This window comes from Puma concolor, chromosome A2 (assembly GCF_028749965.1).
Source record: "Puma concolor isolate L17-30 chromosome A2, mPumCon1.1.hap2, whole genome shotgun sequence".
Lineage (NCBI taxonomy): Eukaryota > Metazoa > Chordata > Mammalia > Carnivora > Felidae > Puma > Puma concolor.
In genome coordinates this window covers 148,650,661-148,675,474 of record NC_141668.1, presented here as the reverse complement: position 1 = coordinate 148,675,474, position 24,814 = coordinate 148,650,661, and the positions used below count along the sequence as shown (strand labels likewise).

Below are 24,814 nucleotides of genomic sequence, written 5' to 3'. Positions count from 1 at the left end.
CCTGAACTGTGCTTTTTCTTCCCCCCAAATAATAAACAAACTTAAGTTGTTTTTACTTTTTAAGAATAGACAGTCAGATTTAACCTCTTCCCTTGACCTTCAATCACTGTCAGATGTTCACCTCCAAATCAGAATTCCTCAGGAAAGGTTTGAAGCCTAGAGGATGTGAAAGAGCAGCCCCAGGTCGGTGCCTGGAATGAAGGAGGGGCAGAACAAAATTGCTCTGTATAGGAAAATAAGACAAATGCAAAAACAGCAGTGTTGCCTCCTGCAAGAAGACAGGGACCAGCAAGCTTATTAGCAAGAGGGCATGGGCCTGACCCCAGAGAGACAAAACAACTTAAGACCTTTTCAATGGCAAGGATAGCTCTTATTTAATTCTAAGTTATTTTCTATGCTGCAGCCCATCACATTTTCTCAAAGGCCTCAGGGGAGTAGTTTTGGAGGGGAAACCGTGGGAAAGTTCTAGTTTTTTACATGTGTACACTCTTGGGAAGGGGTGGAGGGGGTGTAGGATGGTGAGGTCGTCTGCAATGGAATGAATCCAACAGGAGCAGATCAGAATCAGTGGTGGCTGGAGACCTGGAAGCCCCCTCCTTCCCCAAGATTCCAGCAGCCACCAGCAGAACCATGGTGCATCCCCATGGATCACGTAAATCTAAGGCCCGCTGTTAGAATACCTTGGCTGAAAGGTATGTTTCTGCCAGAAGCTCCATAGGTTACACAATTCAGCGAAAGAGTCAGGAGGTAACACTTCTGGTCTTCCCTCTTTGTCTATGTTATAGAACATTTACTCCTCAGTTTCTCCACCTGAACAATGGGAAGATTGGTCTAGAATAGGGGACCTCAAAATCTGCATCTAGCCATGTATGAATTTCAGGCAGTCTGTGATCCCTCCCATCAAAATTTGTACATGAACAGGTATAATTTTCCATCATTCCCCACAAATGTTAAGAACCGCTGGACTAGATGTCTGAGGTCTAGTCTAGCCTTATGAGCCTTTTCTAGTTTTCTCTTGTTGTGCATTGCCTCTCGCTACCTAAATGGCAAACAAAATACTTAATCATTGTTGTGGGGACATTCAGAAGCCAATAAACCCAAACACAGATCCTGCTTTGCATGTCATATTATACAAAGATGCCATTGACTTAGGAGAGGGATGGGCCTACTGGAGACAGCCATGATTGATACAAAGAATAGTGGCCCGAATACCCAGTGAATGCCACTGGGTTTGAGATACAAGTCTTATTGATTCTACTCCCCAAATACATCTCAGATTTCCCCTCATCATTTGCAATGTGAATTCCACCCTCTCTCCTGTTTAGACCATGCCTGTAGACTCCCAGTTGGTCCCCTGGCTCCACTTGTACACCGCGAGGCTCTCTCCCTGACTTTGTCTCAGTTCCTTGGAGGTCATCACCCACTACCACTCGCCATCAGGGTCCTTGCTTGTTTCCTGGCTGGCTCTCACTTAATCTTTGGGTCTCAGGGGCATCTGGGTGGCTCAGTCAGTTGAGCATCCGACTTCGGCTCAGGTCATGATCTCACAGTTCGTGGGTTCAAGCCCCACGTGGGCTCTGTGCTGACAGTGCGGGCCTGCTTAGGATTCTCTCCCCCAACCCCCTCTGCTCCACGCCCTCTCTTACTGTCTCTGTCTCACTCAAAATAAATAAATAAACTTAAAAAAAAATCTTTGGGTCTTAAATTACAGATTCCTTCCCTGACCTAACTGCCAAATTATTACTCTCTCATTGAATCAGTTCTTGTTCCTCTATAGTATTTCACACAGCTTATTATTACACATTGCTTGGGCTATTTTTAAAATTATGTCTCTCTGGCTTACACTGAATTATGCATGGTAGTGACTGACATTTTCTGTGTTGGGGGGGACATTTTATTCCCGCTATCCGTCACAATATCATACAAATAGTAGGAGGGATACACTAATGGTATATAGGGGAGGAAAAATACTTTTTACTCTACCCTCTTAGGTTTAATGATATGGACCCTGCAAATTAAACTGACTAAAGGTAAGTCAGTAGGAAGAAAGGTTTACTATGTGTGCACGTGGAGGCCTTCAGAGAAAAGAGGTAAAGACTCAAACAGGCAGTTAGGCCTGGGGGTAGGAAGATGGAAATGGGGCTTACACACCATTTTAACAATGAGTGATATGTTTGTGGAGAAGTGACAAGACAAAGGAAAATGACTTTGGGCTTCTATGGGCGATAAATGGTGGGAGGGTGAAATATACCGGAAGGAATGGAAGTTTGGGTTATTTTGGTAAAGTTTGTTTTGCAGTCGCAATCTGATGCGGCCTCTGGGGTGATGAGAGTGTCTCCCATGATTAAGAGCCATTTCCCTGCTTCTGGTATGGGAGAGGAGAAGGGGGACACCTTCACAGAGGGAAATTTGTACCCCCTACCTTTAGGCAGAAAGGGGGGAAGGTGGAGAGCTTTTCCCGCACCTGCTGTTTCTCAGTTGCCTTTGGCTCAAAATAACCCTGATGCCAAAGGAGCATATCTGGGGATGGTGTACTCTGATGCCCTTTAAGTAAAATAATCTCCACTTCGGACAACATGATTTGATTCTCATTATAGTTGAATCTGTTTGCCTAACACTTACTCATTTGATAAGTCTCTTTTTAAGTAGCTCATCTTCCAGGGACCCATCCATCTGCTCTGGCTTCATGGCCCGCTTACACAGTATGGCTATCTTCAGTTTACCTCCATGTCTTCCCAATTTGTACCATCCAAGCCCAGAGTAATAACCAAGTCACCATGCCTAGTACTCTTCCCTGGCTCAGGGGCTGATGCTTAGTAGATATTTAGTAAGTAAATAAAAAGCAAAGGACTGCATTATTAGTTCTGATAGGCTTAAAACTGAAAAAAAAAAAAAAAGATGTGAATGTGATGAGTTTATCAGTAAGTTACAACACTGTGGATAAACCATTTGCAGTTTTGCATTCATATGATCCATGCGTGATTAAACATTCACACACGCAACTGATTTTACATATGAATATTAAAACTAGGGACCCATATGGTGGGTGATCTCTCAGAGAGCGTGTATCGGACTTATTTTTGCACGTGGCCTGCATATCCAATACTCATACAAATGTTCATATGAATATATGACTTCAACTTGTGATCTTTTAGTATACATGATTTGTTTTTCAGATTTCCATATATTGAGATGCAGAAGGCATTGTTATTTGAAAGAACTATAGTTTTTATTCATTAATTTCAGTTAATAGAAAGAAAGATAAAAACAACCAAATCTCACCATTCCCACATGTTTCAGAGCTCTTTTGGGTGTTTCCTGCACACACGTATTTGAGGAAGTATACAAAACTCACAACACATGTCATGACGATTGCCTTGAATTTCAGAGTAATTGAATTCTGAAACAGCTCATCTGAGTTAGTTATGGGTAACACAGTATCAAGGTAACAATACAATCTGAATCTCTGGATTAATCTAATTTAATAGCTCAAATTCATTGCTTCATAAAATCTTTCAAACCCCTACCATTAATTAGGGCACCTTTAGGATTTTTTTTAAGAAATCTAGATCACCCACCAATCTTTTGTTCTCTCTTAAAAATTTGGGCCAAAAGCACAATTGATTTCTATCTCTGAAACCAGAAGGGAGCTATTTACCGTCTTCTTTTTCTTTAGCAACTCCCTGCTCTCTACCGTAGGCTTCAGGTCACGACCACTTTAGACTGGTCTGTCCCCAGCGCTGTTACTGCAGTTGCCGTGAACTTCCTTATTAATGGGCATTCTGCTGGATTCTCTGGCTCCATGTTTTCTTTAATCCTTTAACCATCTGATCTGATGTGTCAATCATGACATAGCTGTGGGTCATAAGAGCTTTGAGGATCCTACCAGCATTGAGCTTTTATGATCTTAAAGAAGGTTGCTACTCAACAATGAGTCATCATGAACCACTTCTCAATCTGCTGAGGTGACTACGGTTGGCTGAATCTCCATATGGGCTTTAAACCCAGATACTCCTTCCCTGATTGCTTAGGAAGGTCCCACGTCCTCAAGTACTCAGTATCTACATGTGGGGGAACATCTGTCACAGTGCCCAGACACTGTAGTGCCCTCAAGACTCCTAATGTCTCTGTAGTGACTGCCTTATTCTTGGTATCCATCGGGGGAACCAGTCAGTGGTGTCTCAAAAAATCACTTTTGAAATTCCCCAAGTCAGAAGGAATGGGAAGTGTAGGGATACTGAGGAACTGACCTTTGTCCTTCTCAACACTATGTCACCCCCCCCCCCCGCCCCAGAATTTCTGAAGCTCTTGACAACTGAAAGGCTATTGGGAAAGAGATCACTGAATTAGAGTTTAAAGACTAACATCTAATCTTCGCTCTGCCCTTCATTGGCCATGTGCCCAGTGTGAATCACTTCCTTCTCCTAGACCTCAGTTTCCCTATATTGTAGGCCCAGATGCTATATAAACTATAATATGTAATACAAAATTAAGGCAGTGATACTATGGGTATTAAAAATATTTACATTACAATAGCCATTGCACTACTGACTCAGTACACTGAATTTACCCCCAGCAAGTATTTCCAGATATTTAGTGCTAAAAGACTTCTCAATCAGTTCTTAGTATCTGGTATGTAGAAGACATTTAATAAGCTTTGTTGTTGTTGTTGTTTTAATGTTTATTTATTCTTGAGAGAGAGGGAGACAGAGTACGAGCAGGGGAGGTTCAGAGAGAGGCAGACACAGAATCCAAAGCAGGCTCCAGGCTCTGAGCTCTCAGCACAGAGCCCAACGTGGGGCTCGAGCTCATGAACTGTGAGATCATGACCTGAGTCGAAGTCAGATGCCTAACTGACTGAGCCACCCAGGCACCCCAATAAACTTTGTTAAATGAAGAAAAACATGCCTAGGTGCATGCAGTACTGATTGAGCAACCCAAAATAATGATAATAAATACATCCACATTTATTGAATGCTCACCATTGGCCAGGCACACTTCAAAAAGCTTGACACATAACTCTATGTCACATTACCTCTAAATAATGTAACATTAATAATGTATTTAAATATATAATTAAATCTATCATTGCATAGGATAATATAACCGTCTTACAAGATAGGTGTTACTGTTATCTCCATTTGCAGATGATGAGACAGAGGCATTGAAACCATGAATAATTTTCCAAATATCCCTTAGCGGTATTTGTTTAAAAAACAAAAACAAAACCAACAAAGCAAAAAACAACTGTCCTTTCTGTGGTAGAATGTGAATGTTTTAAGGTAAAACCAGTGAGTTCTGTGAGCATGAAGACACTTGCCTTGTGCCTAAAGACCCTTGGGTTGCTCTCTATGTACAGTTAATAGTGGTAAGATATTGGGACGCCTGGGTGGCTCAGTCAGTTAAGCGTCTGACTTTGGCTCAAGTCATGATCTCACAGTTTGTGAGTGCAAGCCCTGCATTGGGATCCGGGCTGACAGCTCGGAGCCCGGAGCCTGCTTCAGATTTTGTGTGTTTGTCTGTCTGTCTGTCTGTCTGTCTCTGTCTCTCTGACTTTCTCTGTCTCTCTCTCTCTCTGCCCCTCCCCAGCTTGCTCTCTGTCTCTGTCTCAAAAAAGAAATACAAAACAATTAAAAAAAATAAAGAGTGGTGTGATATTGGAATTCCTTTCTGATAACCATGTAGTGATTCCTGACACTGTAAAGTTATCCTATGCTTGGTTTTGAAGGAGGTTTGTGAGCACATCCGAGGTCCATGTTCTCCCACATCTATATGCACTACCATATTCAGCAAGCAGACTGTGAAAATCCACATGGCCATGGCCAAAGTCAAACTGTTTTGCCAAGCATGCTTTCTCCCCTTAACTGAGAAACCTATGGTTATTTGGATGGAAATTTAATCTGTGCCTCTGATTCATTTACTCATTACTCATTAAATTGCTATTTAGTTCTAGCTATACGAGCTGTTAGAGCTTTCTCTAAAGCTCCTCTAAACCAAAAGTGGATTATGGCCACATTCAGTGAAGCCAATTTGAGTCCCATCTAAAGTGAATGGAGCTAGGGCTCAAGAGTTCTGTCCGGCTGAGAAGTGAAGGCACGCAGACCATGTGTCTATCCCTCTGCATTTTGACATCGACTCACTATGTTCTCCCCCAAAAATTGCAATATGGAGTTTTTGGAGAAGGAGTCCAACTTCTTTGAGAGTGAGGAATGTTTTCACTTCCCTTCCTAATAAGGTATTTGTACCACTTACAGAGGCCGGAGGGGTGTCTCATGCCGGTTAAGAACAGAGCGCTGGAGCTAGCGGGTCTGGGTTCGAATGCCCTCTGTTGCTTAGAAGTGTCATCTGGGACCGTTTGCTTAACCCTTCCTTCTGTGTTTCCAGTTTCATCATATACAAAAGGGATAAAGATAGGTTCTTCCCTGCTGGGGTATTGTAGGGATGACTGATGTAGCATCCTTCCTTGGGAAACGGCCTCCCCCCACCACCCCCCACCGGCTGGTTTTGTGGCAGCCGAAGCAGGATTGCCTGCTGCTACTGTGGGCTGACAATGGAACATCCACATGCTGTTTATCATCCAGGGGCACAATGTTAATATTTAGAGGGACCTGGCTGGTGAAATACGCATGGAGAACTCTGGGTATAAAAAAGGAGTGGTTGGGGTGGGGGTGGGGGGACTACAGTGACCCATAGCGTGCACATACCACCTAGAGGTTTGCATTTCAATACTGTAAACGTAGCTGATGGCCAAATGAAATTAAGGGAATATTCTGCTAGAGGCTGGAAATGCCTTTTGCCTGACTGTGCCATTCACAATTTTGCTTTGCCCCCTTCACCTCCTGCCCTCAGGATCCACTTCCATCTTCTTCAAATTATGGAAGCCTCTGGCACCTTCTTTCCTGTGCACAAGAATTCCTGCAGCTAGAATAGCAGAACCCATCTCAGTCTCTCTGCACTTAGGTAGGGCTCACCCTTCATGTCCCCCAGGCTTGCACCTATAGAGCCTGCCACTGTGCGCTCATTGCCACAGAGAGCTGGCAGTGCTCTCTGTGTCCTGCAGTCCTGTGGCCACAGCCCATCATCTGGACAGGGCTTCTCTTTCTTGGCTGTGCTCAGAGGTGTCTGTTGCTGTCATGAGGTGAAAGGGATTATGGAATCTCAGACTGTCTGATCTGAAAACCCTCACCTGAAGCCCAAGGTCCTAGTTTCTGTGGTGTTTCTCTCTGTGCACTGTTAACTGGTCACTGCCCCTGGGCATTTGAAGATTTTACTGTCTGGTCTTTATCCTTTATTTAGCCTTTATTTCACTTTCTGTTATGGATAGTCTATGGAGTTCCTCAAAGAGGAGTTTACTCCTCTGTGCCCTACTCAGCAGAATTCCTGCACAGGATAGATGCTCAGGAAACACGTCCAGATCACTTGATTCAGTTTTCCCTCCATCACCACGAATTTACTAATGTTCATGTGCATGTGGCATTATCTGGGCCATGACACAAAGCTATTCTCACCCATTTCTTGATCTCACTCAGTGTTTAATAGGAATATGAAGAACTGGCAGAAGGTATGAGAACCACCCTGGACCATAGTGAGTGAGGACAGCCATTGTTTCTATTCAGAGCAGGTGGGAAGACAGAATCATAGTGACGAAGTGGCAAAGAAGAGAAATACAAGTGCAATTCACATGTGATTAGACACTTTCCATTTTTAGCCTCGTGGCTTAAATTTACATAATTCTTTTAAAAAGAAAAATTAATTATTTATGACTGTAGCTTTTAACCAAACTGTGCATTTAAAGTAATCACTCTGGGTAATTTAAATAAAATCTTTTCTGTAAGCAGTTTATGCTCATTAGAATGAGAAAAGTGTTGGTTTATTCAATTAAAAGGACATTATTGCCAGTTTGGATCCTCTCTTTCTTTCCACTTCAAAATAGAGGGCAGCCACATTGAGACAGATGGGACTTAATTAATTTGTCTCAAAAGTGACCAGATTTTGCTTTTTTTTTTTTTAATTTTAAAGATGATAGATTCCAAAAGCCTTTTCAAAAACCAAACCACTATTTTAGAACACTGAAAAGAAGTTCTGCCCTTTACTCTGACAGGCAGTGGGTACAAAAATAAGTTTGTTCCCTGGCAAACGGGCAGGACTTCCTCACGAGCCCAGCAGAAGTCAAAGAAGATGGTTCTGATCAAAGCTGTCCCATACTGTGATCTTTAAAACTACAAAAACACCGCACCTGCTTGGTGCTTTTGGAGGTGACACCATTCACTGTACTTAAAGAGGCTCTTCCACCATAGTGACAGAAGCCTACCAAGATTTCAGGATGGGACTCTCTTTCCTTTACTGGTTAGTTCCCTGAGAATCTGTGATCCATGATACACTCTGACAAGCGTGGCACCCGGGTATGGCCAGTATAGAGCTCTGCATTCAGGGTTGTGCAGGTAACCCGATGCCAGAAGTCCGTGTGAGGCCCTCCTACATGCCCGGGTGAAGTACCTGAAAGCCACAGATAGGCTTCCACCCCAGAAGCAAGACCCAAAGCTGATACAAGTGGTGTCTTGTATTAGGGGATAATGCGAGGTGAGCTGAGTGGATCAGTAGAGACCAGGCATGCTTTTGTCACAAACTGCTTTGTCAAAGCCACTCAGGTCTTTCAGACCTCTAAAATAAGGTGGTTGAACTTGAATAGCTGTCTTTTTTTTTTTTTTTACTCTTAATTAGCAAAACTCTTTTGTTTAAATGAAATCATCACATCCATCACATGTAAAAAAACAGCAGCTCTCACAAAACTGGGGTCAAAAGCCCCTGTTGATCACTCTCTGGTTCACAGAATTTGGGGGCTCCACAGAGCTGACTTCGTGAAACGCTGGTGTAGATAATTGATAATATGCTGTCGTAGCGAAACAGGTCTCTTTGGCTGTGACAGAAATCCAGCTCAGCCAGACTTGTATGATTAAGGAGGCTCTACTCCGTCATAAAACTGAAGAGTCAGTGTGTAATCTCTTCAGACATCACTGGCTCTTAGGTGCCCAAATATTCTTAGAAATCTGCCTCTTGCCATCTCTTGGCTGTTTTCCTCTGTGTGGCTTTATTCTCAGGTGAGATCCCTTCACCTTGTGATATCAAGACGGTCACCAGTAGCTCCTTCACATCCTACTAGTGGAGCCCCTTGTCCCCAGAAGAAAATCATCTCTTTCTTCTGAGTTCTAGCTAAGGCTCAGGTGCTGACTCTTCGCGGCTTCAACCACGTGCCTGAACCAGTCACAGTGGGCATCAGGATGGAGCATTCTGATTGGACAGGCGTGAGTCACATGTCTACCCTTGGATTGCAGGAAGCAGGGAGTCAGCCCCAGTGTCACCACCAGGCCTGAGAATAGGGGATGGTCTGTCTCATAGGCCAATCAAAGTGCTATTACCAAAGAAGGGATGGATTTTGTTCGGGCAAAAGGCAGCGATTTGGTCCAACTCCCTTCTAGATCTAACAGCCTTATGAATTAAGCAGATCCTGCTACTTTTCTGCAGTGTGGAGATTTTGTTCAGATCTGGGCTAGAGGACTTGTATCTCTGTGGATAATAGACTGATGTTTGTATAAAGGGGAAAAAGACTACCCGGGTGGGGGAGGAACAGAGGAGAGGGCAACAGAAAATAGAAAATGCCAACCCATCTCAACCGTCCTGAGTTCAGTCATCTTTCTAGGAAGGAAATGAATCAATTATATTTGCCCTGTTATCATGAATATTTGCTGGTTCACCCCCTGATGTCTCCTGTGCTGCTCTGCAGTGCGAGCCAAGACTGTAACAGGTTTTATTCCTCTACTTCCTGTACTCTTCGCAGCTGTTTGGCAAGAGTTCCTTAAGCTCGTGTTTCAACCAACTCTTGTATAAATGCCCAGAATTCATGGCTGATTGAGCTACTTGAGCTTTGAAAATGTAGACACTGGGGATATATCTTTGCTAAAGGTTTAATAGTGAGTTGGTTTTCGCTGCATGACCCATGCATACCAAACCCTGACCTCAGATGTCTTCCTGAGAGAAGAGGAGTTATTGGGGACAGATCGTGGTTTTGTGAAGATGGCACCAAAGCCTCTTCTAGCCCTGTTCTACAACCCTGGTAAATGAGGTGGTACCACACTCAGACCTCCTTTTGTCTAGATCAGTTGCATGCAGTGTCTTTGGGTTGCTTTGCCACTTACCACCCACACTAGCTTGTTCAGTTCACTCTCATGAGGTGAAGTTTCATCTTTTGTAAAACAGAGATTATGGTACTTACTTTCTATTACTCCTGTTGCTTAGTAAACACCCTGGAACATAATGGTGTGGCAGGAATCTGGCCAGGGAACATCAAGGCTGACTCACCACTACTCCACAATATCTGGGGTCCTCACACTACGAAGACTCAACCACAAGGGTAACTCAGTGGCTGGGAACTAGATCACATGGAAGCATCTTTATTTACATGTCAGGTGGATAATACTGGCTATTGACTAGGACCTTAGATGAGCTGTCTGCCAGATACTTCTACTAGCCACACCTACATTGTCTTTCCATGTGATCGCTTTGTGTGGGCTAGTTTGAGCTTCCACACAACATGGTGCCTGGATTTCCAGAGCATGGCAGAAGTGCATATTTATAATCTAACCATGAAAGTCACATGGTACCATTTCCCCCGTACTCTCTATTGAGGCAATCACAAAGGGGTGGGGACATAGACTTTATAGGAGTGCCAACATTATACTGTTTGGAAAACAGTATGGATGTTCCTCAAAAAATTAAAAATAGAACTACCCTGTGACCCAGCTATGACCTAGCAACCACCACTAGGTATTTATCCAAAGGATACAAAAAAAAAATGCTTATTCAATGGGCCCCATGCACTCCAATATTTATAGGAACACTATTGACAATAGCCAAAGTATGGAAAGAGCCCAAATGTGCATCGACTGATGAATGAATAAAGAAGATGTGGTATATACACAACAATGGAATATTACTCAGCAATGAAAAAATTGAAATCATACCATTTGCAACAACATGGATGGAACTAGAGTGAATTATGCTAAGTGAAATAAGTCAGTTGGAGAAAGACAAATATATGATTTCACTCGTATGTGGAATTTTAGAAACAAAACAGATGAACGTGGGGGAAGGGAAACAAAAATAAGATAAAAATAGAGACGGAGACAAACCATAAGAGACTCTTAAACACAGAGAACAAACTGAGGGTTAGTGGTGTGGTGTTGGGTGGGGGATGGGCTGGATGGGCAATGGGCATTAAAGAGGATACTTGGGATGAGCCCTGAGTGTTATATGTAAGTGATGCGTCACTAAATTCTATTCCTGAAATCATTATTATACTATATGTTAACTAACTTGGATTTAAATTTTTAAAAATTTACTGTAAGTAGAGTATGGCATGGGAGATATTTATTATGGTCTGCTTTGGCAAATGCAATCTTCTATATGTGGCAAATTATACCGATTGATATCAGTTGTAAGAATATCATAATAACTTTGCCTTCCTGTGAGAAGCACTTTCAGTCATGATTTTTCTCTTCTTTTTATATATTGCTGGATTTTTGCTTTTATGTTCACAAAGGATATCAGTTTGTAGTGTGGTGGTGGTGGTGGTGATTTTTATTTTTGTAATTTGTGAAGTTTTGACAATGACCACCTAAAAAATGATTTGAGAAGTATTTCTTTATCTTACAAAAAAGCTTGTGTAAGATTGCTCTGTTTTTCCTTGAATATTGTTACAGGCACTAATGAAACCATTTGGGCCTGGAGCTCTCTTTGTGGGGAATGTCTTAATTCCGAATTCATTTTCTTTTATAGATTTAGCGATTTTTAGATTTTTAGATTTCTTATATCAGTTTTGCTCATTTGTTTTCATGTAAGTTGTTGAATTTATTACCATAAGGATGTTCATAATACTCTCTTGTACCTTTAATGTATTTAGGATCTATGGTGACAGCACCTCTTTCATTCCTGATATTGGAAATTTGTTCAGTCTAGTTACATATTTTTCAATTTTGGGGTTTATTTTCAAAGAACCAGCCTTTGGTTTCACCAATTTTTACTCTTTTTGTTTACCCATTTTCTGTTGCATTGTTTTTTGTTCTTATTGTTTATTTCTTTATTTTCCTCTGATTGTGTGGTGTTTAATTTGGTTTTTGTCTAGTTCCTTAAGGTAAAGCTTTGACTATTGATATTAAACTTTTCTCCTTTTCTATTGTAAGCATTTGAAGCCATATATTTCTTTCTAAGAGTTACTTTAGCCACATCTCACAGCTTTTGATAGTTGCATTTCTGTTTTTATTCAGTTCAAAATATTTTCTAATGTTTCTTGTGATGAAAGGATTTTGTGACTCATGGGTTATTTAGAAGTGTATTATTTTCCAAATACCTCCAGATTTTACGGGATGCATTATTGTTACTGATTTCTATTTTGATTCTCTTGTGTTCAGGGAATGTATCCTATTATTTCAATAATTTTGTTTCCTGACACTTGTTTCATAGCCCAGCATATGGACTTTCTCAGTGGATATTTCATATTTGTACCTGAAAAGAACATGTATGTTACAATTGTTGTGCATCTTGTTCTAGAAATAATAATTGGGTGAAATTGGTTGATAATGTTGTTCATGTCTTTTATATCTTCACGGACTTTCTGACTGTTTTATGAATTGCTGAGAGGATTGTCAAAATCACTAGTGTAAATTCTAAATTCATATGTTTCAGTTTTTGATTCTGTCAATTGTTGCATCATGTATTTTGAAGCTCTGTTATGAGGAGAACACATTATGTCTTCTTGATGAATTGACCAATTTATTATTATGAATATTTTTATTATCTCTTATAGTATTCCTCATCTTAAAGACTATTTTGTTTGATATTAATATAGCCATTCAACTTTCTGTGATTATTGCTTTATATTGTTTTATTTATATATTGTGGTATATATATTTCCATTTATTTTTTACCTTTAATCTACATTTTTTTTACTTACAAGGCATATTTTGTAGGCAAAATATAGTTCGATCTCTTTTTCTTTCTATCCAGTCTAACAATCTTTACTTTTTAAATGGTGTATTTGATCCATTTACATTTAAAGTAATTATTTCTATTGTTTAGTTTCAAGTCTACCTATGTTGTTACAAATAGGTATCTAATCTGTTCTCTTATTTTTCTTTTCATTTAAATCTACCATATTATAAATAAGTGTATGTATTATATGTATTTATAGGTGTACATATGTGTACACATATAGATAATATGTATATACTTAACCCTTGAACAACATGGGTTTGAACTGTATAGGTCTACTTATATGCAGATTTTTTCCAATAAATACAGTATAGTACAGTGCTATAAATGTATTTTCTCTTCCTGATGATTTTCTTAATAACATTTTCTTTTCTCTAGCTTGCTTTATTATAAGAATAAAGAACATTATATATATATATGTATATATATATATAATACATATTATAGGTATATATATGTATATATATATATATAATACAAAATATGTGTCAATCAACTGTTTATGTTATTGGTAAGGCTTTCAGCCAACAGTAGCCTATTTATATTTAAGATTCTGGGTAGTCAAAAGTTATATGTGGATTTCTGATTGTATGGGAGGTTGGTTGCCCCTGACTACTTTATCTCCATTATCTGCCTGTTAGCTAAGCTGTACCTCTTAGTTGTGTCTTTTGAGTGGTTGCTCTAATGTAAAAATTTGCATTTTCAACTTTTCACAGTCTCCCTTTCTCATAATGGAAGCAACTTACAACAGTATATTCCCATGCCCTCCTTCCATTCTATGTGCTTTTATTATCATACGTTTTACTCCCACATATATTATAAACCCCACACAATACATTGTTTTTATTTTGCTTAAAATAGTTAATTTAAAAGTGAGGAAAAGAATCTCATGTTTATCCACATATTTTCCATTTCTGGTCCTATTTATTCTTTTGCATAGAATCAAGCTTCCATCTGGAATCATTTTCCTTCAGCCTGAAGAACTTTTTAAAAAATCTTTTCTAAAGTGCAAGTCTGCTGACAGTGAATTTTCTCCTTTTTTTTTTTGTCTGAAATGTTTTACTTCACCTTATTTTGGAGGGATATTTTCACTGGATATAGAATTTTAAATGTACTTTTTTTTTTTATTACAGTAGTTTAAACCAGTGGATCTATTATTATCTGACTTTTGTTGTTTCTGGTGAGAAGCCAGTGATAATTCTTATCTTTGTACTATACATATGTAAATTTATTTTTTGGTTAATTTTAAGATTTTGTTGTTCTGATTGGTTTCAACAAATTTATTATACTGTGCCTTGGTATCGGTTTTTTGTGTGTGTTTCTCTTGCTTGAGGTTTTTTATTTATGTTTATTTTTTAGAGAGAGAGAAAGAGAGCAGAGGAGAGGCAGAGAGAGAGAGAGGGACACAGAAAATCTGAAGCAGGCTCCAACTGTCAGTGCAGAGCCTGACATGAGGTTCAAACCCATGAACTGTGAAATCATGACCTGACCAACTGAGCCACCCAGGCACCCCTTGCTTGATTATTAAGCTTCTTGCAGTGGCATGTTTATAAATTTTACTAAATTTGAGATATTTAGCCACTTTTTTTTTTTTAATTTCTTTTTGGTCTGTCCTCCACTGTACATGATTCTGAATTTCAATGGCACATATATTCATCTGCTTGATATTTTCCTACTGGTTACTAAAATTCTCTTTTAAACTCCCCCCCCCCCCTTATCTCTCTGTTTCAATTTCAATTACTTCTGTTGCTGTGTCTTTAGATTCACTGATATTTCCTTCTGAAATATCTAAATAGCACTTAAGCCCATCCAGTGGACTTTTTTTTTTTTTAAGTACTATGTTTCTCCAGTCTAGGGGTTTTATTTCATTTTGATTTTTACTGAGTTTTAGAATTTGTTTTTACTATTTAGTTCTCTCTTCATAATGTTCAAGTTTTCCTTTAAATCCTTGATTATATCCTTAATAACTTATTTAAAGTGATGTTCCCAATTGCATCATTTCTGGGTATATTTCTATTGATTGATTATTTTCCTTGATAAGAGTCACATTTTCCTGTTTCTGTATTTAGTAGGTTTTTTTTTTCTTTTTATTAACTGTTGGGCATAATGACATCATGATTGTGGGCATGTGGTATTAAGTGTCTGGATTTTGTTGCCTTCCTTTAAAGAGTGTTGAGTTCTGTTCTAGTGGCCAGTTAATTTACTTATGTCTGAGCTTGGCCTTTTAAATGCTTTGTTTTAAGCTTTGATTAGGCAGGTATGATGTATCTTTCAGTCTAAAGCTAGCTTAGATGTAATCCTAGGAACAACTTCCCTGGAGTTCCTACCAAATGTTCCAGGTATTTAACAGAGAATTCTCTTCTGACTAGCTGGAACTTGTAAATTTCTAACCATGGTTGAAGACCAACAGATTTATTTTTAACTTCCAATTTATTGAAGTTCCCCTCCTTACCCTACCCTTACCCCATAATTGTGTTTTGCCCAGTCCTGTGGAGTTTCACACTATACATACTTATTTTAGCATTAAATCAAAGACTCAAGACCTCCCTGTCAGTTTTTGGAGCTTTTTCTCTGTATAGCTTTCTCTCTCCAGTTCTCTACCTTGAAAAATTCCACCACCTCAGCCTCTATAAACTCTGATTAATTCTTCCTCAATTCAGCACAACTACTAGGCTTTACATGGGCTCAATCACCCTACCCTAGGGTCTTATAACTGCCACCAGGAAGAATATTGGAGTGATCATGAGTCTCACCTCACTTTTTTGCCTTCTTGGAAGCAAAGTGACCAATTGCTGATCAATATCGAAGGACTTTTTTGTGTATGTATTCTTTCCACCTATCTATTTGTTTGTGTCAAGAGGGCTAATCCAATACTAGTTATTCTATTGTGACCACAGTAGAAGTTTAGAAATAAAAGATTATGATGATTAGTTGATTAGTTTTTTTATCTTCAAGATTCCTTAATTAAGTTGTTTCACTTGTTTATTTGTATTCACAATTAACAAACATATTGGGTTTAGATTACTGTTACCAGAGAATAATCCTCATATCTTTTCTTAACTTCTTAAGACAGTAACAATTTACTGGATATGACATTGAGATCATTTTTATTTAAATGTAATACTATGCTAAGTCAGTTTAATTGTGAGATGGTCCCTTTTATTTTATTTTTTTTAATGTTTATTTATTTTTTGAGAGAGAGAGACTATGAGTGGGGAAGGGGCAGAGAGAGAGGGAGACACAGAACCCAAAGCAGGCTCCAGGCTCTGAGCTGTCAGTGCAGAGCCTGACACGGGGCTGAGCTCATGGACCATAAGATCATGACCAGAGCTGAAGTCAGGTGCTCAACTGACTGAGCCACCCAGGCGCCCTGATAGTCCTCTTTATTTTATTTATGCTGCTTTTTTTGTTCCTTAATCACGTTACCTAACTTATGAGTTCAATATAAATGACAGCATCGTAGCTCAGCTTTTAACATTTGGATTCCTCTTGCTTTTAAATACTAACTTCAGGGGCACCTGGGTGGCTCAGTTGATTAAGTGTCTGACTCTGGCTCAGGTCACAATCTCACAATTCATGTGTTCGAGCCCTGCACTGGGCTCTGCACTGACAGTGCGGAGCCTGCTTGGGATTCTCTGTCTCCCTCTCTCTCTGCCCCTTTCCCACTCGCTCTCTTTCTCTCTCTCTCAAAATAAATAAATAAACTTAAAAAAATGTGAACTTCAGAAGTACATTATTAGCCTCTTTGAGATTTGGGCCCAAGTGTCAGTGGTAAGACCTGACTTTCTTAACTAAGAGAAAGAAAATCCTATAATAACAAAAAAGGCACTAGGAAGTAAAGATATTTGATAAGAGTTACTCTGTTTTATGATTTAATTATAAGCTAATAAAGACCATGAGAAAAATTCCACTGTAAATACACACGGACTTCAAAATTGTAGGAACATGTTGTTTGGCAAAAAGTACTTAAAGATCGCCAAACACCAGATTTGGGGGATGAGGAGCAAAATGTATTTTGAGAGGTCAGCAGTTGCAGCATATTAATAGGTCTCCTTCTTCCTAGACATAACCAATATCAGCCTGAAGTACTATGGGAGTCAGTGTGTCAGCAGGCGTGAGTGGAGGACAAAGCTCCCTTCTGTTCTACTGCCAAGCAGACCACTTAATTTTTATTTTTATATTGTATTCCTTTCATTATCCATCAATAGATTATTCTAAGCTTTTAGAAGAAGACTAATTGGATTATGTGACTTGTTTATCCTATTGGGTCAAAAAACAAGGTTTGGAGTCAGTCTTCCTTTTCCTGTCTTTGGAATGTAAATGGCTATATCTAGCCCCTAGAGTTGTGGGAGAATTTCTCATGAGGATGCATTCAGAGCCCTTAACTCCTGGCCTGGCTTAGAGTAAGCACCCACTCAGCATGTGCAAGTTCTCATTGTTAGTAAATAGTATCCAGTCTTGACTTGCAAAGTGGCCAGATGCACAAAGAGAACTAGTATCATTCAACACATGGCTTTGGCAGCTCTTCCTCTTTCCAGGTGAACATAAATACATTCACTAATGGGCCAAGGTGAAAACAATATGTAAGAGAAGGAAATGCTTGTAGATGTTTTCACAGAAAAGAACTCATAAACTAGAATCACAGACTTTTCAGAGGCTGGAATCACCCAGTGGGGAGTTTCCTGAAGGATCCCCTAACTGAGAACACCAACAGAGGATTATCTGTCACCCACAGCTCACACCTTTACTCTTTCTTAAATGTTTATTTAATGTGTTCACATCTGTGAGATGCAAGCTTGATAGAGAAACTATATAGTCTCTTGCTTTTGCTTGATAGGTAATAATGTTTTTCATAGGCAGCAGGAAATGGAAGGACCTTTGAGTTACAGCTAGAGTTAGAGATCATCTATCAGTGAAATGTATTGCTTATCATGTTGGCCACTAAAGACTATAGTACTGACACGGTGGCCCATGCTTTGTAAGTGTGCAGAATACATGTGTACTTTCATTTCTGTCCCCTTTGATTTTTTCTGTGTTAAATTCTGTAAATGTATATATATTTTTTTCCACAGTAGACGTGGAGAGTGACTGGAGAGTCATTCACTTTATAATTAACAAAGGATGTGTATTGAGGGGAGGGTCTTTCTGGTCATCTTTCTTGGAGGCCTAATATATCTAGTTAAGTTGCTCTACAGATTTCTTTGTGGTTCAACAGTTTGGCAGATCCCTGCAAATTCTCTCTTGGAAGACATCTGTTGAGTGAAGTAATGGCTTCACTGCAGACTCTTGAGTTTTCGTTAACTTTTCCTCTGTGGGTTTTCAGTGTCTCCTTTTGTGGAGAGGGTGGAAACCCATTCATCTCTTTTGGAGGGTTTCAAGTTCTTTGGCTCATCATCTCCCCTGGTAAGACCTTCCTTGGAGGACCGTTCTGGCCACTGCTGACCCTTCAGATTCTCTAAGTCTATGACCTGCCAAATGGGCTCTCTGCTTCCAGACGTCAAGACCCATGTCTCTCCCAGGTGGCTGCAGATCCAGGTGATGGGAAGCTGAAAGAAAGTATCAGTACCTTCCTCTGTTGCACCCCTGTTGGTGCTTCTCCTCCTACATCCCTTTCCTCCCACAACCTTCTCAGTACAACGTCTCCTTATATGGCCCTGAATTGGCTCCAAGTTCATAGTCTCAGAGGAGTTATATGACATGCATAAATTATGAAACATTTTTGCAAATTAAGTTTTAATTAAAACCAGCAGCTTAGAGCATCCAACTGGAAGCAGTCACAATGTTGAAAAGTGACACTGGTAGGGTGGGAGTTCAGGAGAAGGTCTGAGTTGGTTTGCATCCTGTTCAGATATTTCCAAAGTGAATGCTGCAGAAACGAGCTTCCTTCCCTATCAGATCCTCCGTAATCTACATGGATCCCTGGACTGCCATGTGAACCAATGTGGTTTTCAAACAGGAAATACAAATGCATCATGGTGGTGGTTTTATCTGTACTTTGCCAAATTTCCTTTTGATTCTACCAACCCATGTTCTCACAGGAAACCAGCAGGACCTTGGGCTCCCCCACACTGCCAGAACTCCAGATAATTTTTCAGCAAGATGACCACACAAAATAAGGCTGAGGAATGACAATTTTAATTGGAAACTTATTTTTCCGATACAATGCAGAGTTCAAGTCTGATGAGAAATGACTTCTTATTGTGAGAATTTTTAGAACATTATAACAAGCAAAATGTCTGGGGCTTTCCCCCAGCTGATAGTCCTTAGCTATATGTAATGTGAGAATTGTTCTGGTCTGCCCATTAATAATCCATATTTTCCAGCGTCCCCCAAAAATGTCTGCCATCAAGTGAATAATTTATGCAGCCTTGCCTTTCATGTAGTCAAGGGTCTACTGCTGCAACAAAAACACCAGATTTTTTTTATCCAAAATTAAGTTTGAAAAATCTGACCTTTCGTTATCAATCCACTTCTTTTCTACTAAATAACCTGAAGGTGCTAGTCTGCAGTAAGCAGTGCAGTGTTCTCTGGAGACCCGCAACAGAGCTAGCCCTTTGGCCATTCAGGAATTTTAAAGTTGAATATCCTCTCTGTCTTTAACTCATTTGGACTATGGAAAAAGTTCATCCCTATAATCTAACCTTTAAAAACTACTGGAAGATTTTTTTAAGATGATAACACCTAGAATTGGCTTAGGGGTGGTGAAGTGGATATTGGAAAGAGAGAATCCTGCTCCGAGTGTAAATTAGAACAACATTCTTGAAAGTACATGGACTGAAATATGCAATGCCCTTTAACTAATAATCCAACTCCTTTAAAAGTTGATAGTGTGTGTAACAGTTTTACTACAAGGATGTTTATTGCAGTCATTTGCATTAGTGACAAAGAGAATACAGCCTAGGTAGCCAATATTAAGGAAACCAATCAGTAATTTATCATCTGTTCAAATAATGGAATACCGTGTAGTCATTTAAAATAATGTTGACTAAGAATAACAACGGATGCAAAGGAAATAATGGATGTTAGTGTCATAAGTGGCCTTAAATGTCTCCTTTTACCTCTCTTTTGATATCTGATTTTCTACAAGGAACATGCATTGCTTATATGACTTTTGTTCTAACGAAACACTTTAAAAAAGCAAATGTGTTGCATAGAAAGGTGTTTCTGTCCATGTTTGTCTTGCTTTTAAACACACTGTTTGAAAAATAAGTTCAAGTTCCATCTATACCCCAAACTAGATCTTAAGAAATCATTAAGTTGTAGATGGTCAGATAACACTCAAACTGATAAAAGCAAGAAAATTTGGAATACATAGAGAACCATTCTTCCAAATGAGTCTTTCTAACAGGGCTTAAAGGACTTGTACAATATGAAGCAAAAATTCCAATAGGGACTTGAATGATTTTAAGGTGGAAAAAGCAGTTATATTTATTTTCTTTTATTAGCCCTCTTTTTAGTCTTGCCCTCTACTCTGCAGGGTTGTCTACTTCCATCACTGCTCTCCTTCTTCCCTCCTCCTCCTCCCCTATCATCACCACCTTGAGGAGGGATTAGTCAAAGCCATGAGGCTGGAGGGGTGGCCTCAATAAGGGATTGTAGATGAGTAACAGGGTGCCAAGCGGGGAGGAGATTCTGTGGAGCAGGACGAGGACACAAAAAGCCACCTTTTGTCTTCTGACTTAATTGACATTTTCATAAGACCAAAATATGATGCCCTGTAATTTTGAAAGGAAATTTCACATATGTCATCGGAAATCTTTTGAGGAAATTGCTCCCGAGTATTTTTTTTTTAATTTTTTTTTTCAACGTTTATTTATTTTTGGGACAGAGAGAGACAGAGCATGAACGGGGGAGGGGCAGAGAGAGAGGGAGACACAGAATCGGAAACAGGCTCCAGGCTCTGAGCCATCAGCCCAGAGCCCGACGCGGGGCTCGAACTCACGGACCGCGAGATCGTGACCTGGCTGAAGTCGGACGCTTAACCGACTGCGCCACCCAGGCGCCCCTGCTCCCGAGTATTTTTGAAGTTGAACAAACACAGAAATATTTTGATGACTCCCTTGATTTGTATAAGTAAAATCTAGTTGTGAGCAGCTATGGTGTATACTAGAAGTGACCAGCTGCAAGTATCTATGGGAATAATGAGAACTCAGTTCACTCAGGATGTCCCCATACCTCCTACTAAGCTGGGAGCCACTAGAAAACTAACTCCCATGGATGGGCATGGGCTCAAATGACACCGGTGGCACTAAGTTCTGTCCCTATAACTTCACACCTTCCATAGACTTTACTCTTCAGCCCCATTTGGTGCACTGGTCCCAGAGGTGTGTCCTCTCACACTCTAGTGAAGAGAGGAAAGGGAAGACGAGAGAAATGGGGAGCAGGATGTAATTATTGATTACTTCTATAAAAGTCCTCACTAGATTAGTTAGATCACATGTCCACTCCGAGCCAGTTGCTATGGCCAGAGTAGAGATTAATTGGTTGGTACTGTCCACATGACAGGGCTTCGTGCAGAGCCTTACCCAGAGAATGGGGACTACTACAAAAGGAAGGGGCTCCTACTGAGAACAAAGAGACATACGTCCATTGTTAAGAGTCACACACCTAAGACACCTTATCCAGGCCTTATCACTTCTTCGTATAACTTCATATAACACTTCATATAAAGCACTGAGGGAGATTGTGATTTCAGGTCTGTGGGCTCATTTGTGGACCATGAGGTACTTGGTTATTGGTATAATCTCTCACACATTGTAAGGTTGGGCCAACTCTGAAAACTCCAGATGTTACAAGGTCAAGGGGTAAAAATGACAACTATTGCGGGCCAGTGGCTGTTGTAGGTTCTCAGCATTTTTCTTACTTAATCCTCACGTTAATCCCTTGCAATGATGTTATTATTACAGTATTATAGGTGAGAAATCTGGAACTCAGAGATAATATATTTCTGTCCATGTCCTTGTGGCTACTAAGTGGTAGAGGTAGGATTTGAAACCTGGCCTATCAGACTCTAATGCTCTCCCTCCTTCTTCCTTCATTCCTGCTTCCTTTATTCAGCTCTCTTTTCTTCCTGTCCCCCTACCCTTTCTTTCCTTCTTTCCTTTCTTTCCTTCCTCCTTCCCTCTCTTCCCCTTTCCTTTCCTTTCCTTTCCTTTCCTTTCCTTTCACCACCTTCCCTTCTCTGCCCTTCCCTTCCATTCCCTTCCATTAAATTTCCTTTCCTTGTCTTCCTTCCTTCCTTCCTTCCTTCCTTCCTTCCTTCCTTCCTTCCTTCCTTTTCTCCTTCTTCTACCCCTCCAACAAACATGTACTGAATTAGTAGCAAGGGCCACATACAGTACAGGTGTAGTCCCTGGTGACAAAACAATGAATATGGCCCCTGAATGGATCTTAAATTCTCATGTGGAGAGGTAATTAAAAAGTAAACAAGAAGATTACAGAAGGTGATACATGCTAAGACAGGAATCAACAATATGATGTCATAGCAAGACACTTGGTTAAGATAAGGACTTCAGTCAGAGGAGGTGCCACCAGAGCTGAAATCTGACAGATGGGTAGGAATTGGTGAGGCCAGGTTTATTGGGGGGTGGTCAGGGAACTGACATGGACAGGGGACAAGAGCATCAGCCATTCAGAGAAAATAGCCACACAAAGGCTTTGAGGCAAGTGAGGTGTGGACAACAGGGCTGGCAAAGTACAAGGTTTATACTTTTAGACTATTTTGGATGCAGTATAGACACGGGGCTGGGGAGGAGTCAAAGTGAAGAGATGGATGAGAACAGTGGTGACTCGGTGTGGGGTGGCAGAGTGGATGGATGTGGGACAGGAACTACACCACCAGATCTTACTTAGCTCATCAGAGACCTTCCCTCCTTGGTATGTGGGTTTTGGAGTTTGAGCCAATTAGCGGAGCTTCCTCTGATATATAAGAGGAATAGGGATCTTTATCCACATTGCTTAATGAAGAAGAATGGAAGATTTTAAATGCAAACACGCACAAGAGAAATAAACGAACACAAGGAACCTTTGCAGCTAGCAGGGATTTATCGTTCATTCATAAGCCTGAGGCAAAAGGCCAGTTTTACAAATGGAAGAAACATATGTAAGCCAGGCTTTTTTTGTTTTACACAGTTGGCAGGAAAATACTTTGTTTCTCATTTGGTCTTTACATATTTCATAGTGAAATGTGTTGTTTTGATCAATAGATCTTTAATTGGAGTTTTATTTTTAAAAAGGAGTCCATTCAACGCTGCAACTTCGTTGAGTGGGAGTGATGGATGCACATCCCCTCCGTTGCCCCATGACTCTGTGCAGCCTCTGAGATAGAAATGAAGGGAATGAGGAAAGTTAAAACAAAAACACTCCATTGCCATGGTGGAGGAACTGTCTCGCTTTGAAGCACCTTTATGTAGCTTCAGGGACTCCCAGTCCTCTCCAATCTCCTGCCTGCCCCCTGGCTCCTTATTCCTCACTCTTTTCACTGGCTCCCTTTGGCTCCCAGACCTCTACCTGGTGGGATGCTCCTGATTCTGTCCCCAACACAAGCTCTCTTTTATCTGTAGTCACTCTGTCAGTGACCTCATCAGCATACTGTCAGTGACCATGCTGCCCAGCCTCTACTTCTGCCTGCAAATCTAGGAGACATCCTAAAATTGTTAATCTGGAAAGCTTCCCTCATATATGCTCCTCCTTTTGTCTTTTTCCTTTCAGTAAATGGATCTTCCATTTTTGCATTTCCCTGAACCAAAAACCCTTGGATGCACCCTTGATGTCCCTCCTTTTTAAAAAAAAAAAATAAGTTTGTTTATTTATTTTGAGAGAGAGAGAGAGAGCAGGGGATGGGAGAGAGAGAGAGAGAGAGAGAGAATCCCAAGCAGGCTCTGCACTGTCAGCACAGAGTCCAGTGTGGGGCTCGATCCCACAAACCTCAAGATATGACCTGAACTGAGATCAAGAGTCAGACGCTTAACTGACTGAGCCACCCAGGTGCCCCTCTTCTTTTATATTCTCATTTCTGTCTCCATCATTTCTACTTTCAGATAGATCTAGGGTCAGACAACTGCCACCTCCACCACTAGCACCCTGATTCAGTTCTCCATTATTTTTTTTTTACCTGGATTGTCCGCTGTCCTTTGAACTGGTCTCCCTTCTCAAATCCTGTCTTTGCTGCTCTCTGGCCATGTGACCTTGTAGTTTCATCATCTACAAAACTGGGGAAATAATAGAACCCACCCAAAAAGGTTCCTGTGAGTTTTCAATAAATTAATATAGCTGAAGCACTTAGAATGGTGGATAGCTTGCTATAGCTGTTATAATAGCCTGTCGTTACTGCTGTCCGCACCATCCTAATGGGTGGTTTCCATCCTCAAGATAACCTCATAGTCCAGAATAACTGCTAGAGTACCAGCCATCACATCTGTCTTACTGGCAGCAGGATGGAAGGAGTCGTTTTAAGGACACTATCTGGAAAAGTCATATCCATGGATATCTCATTGACCATGATTGAATCACTTAGCCACACCAAGCTCTTACAGGGTCATTTAGCTGACTCTGGCTAAATGTTTGGTTGCTGTTACCAAAACAGAAGGGCAGAGCGGCAGTTACTGTAAGTAACTGTACTGCAAATGGGAGGCATGTGGTATTATGTGTGACGAGGACATATCATGCAAGAGGTCAGATGGAGCTTCTTTGAGGTAATGGCAACTGACCAGAGAAGTAGGCAAGCAGGGAGGGGTATGAGGGAGAGTCCCAGGATGAAGCAAGAACAAGC

At 40.4% G+C, this 24,814-nt stretch overlaps 1 protein-coding gene across 6 annotated transcripts in view; it reads left to right on the top strand.

The window, feature by feature from the left end:
• Positions 1–24,814, top strand: part of CACNA2D3 (calcium voltage-gated channel auxiliary subunit alpha2delta 3) — an 863,963-nt gene that overhangs the window by 595,598 nt on the left and 243,551 nt on the right. The gene's annotated exons all lie outside the window — the stretch shown is intronic.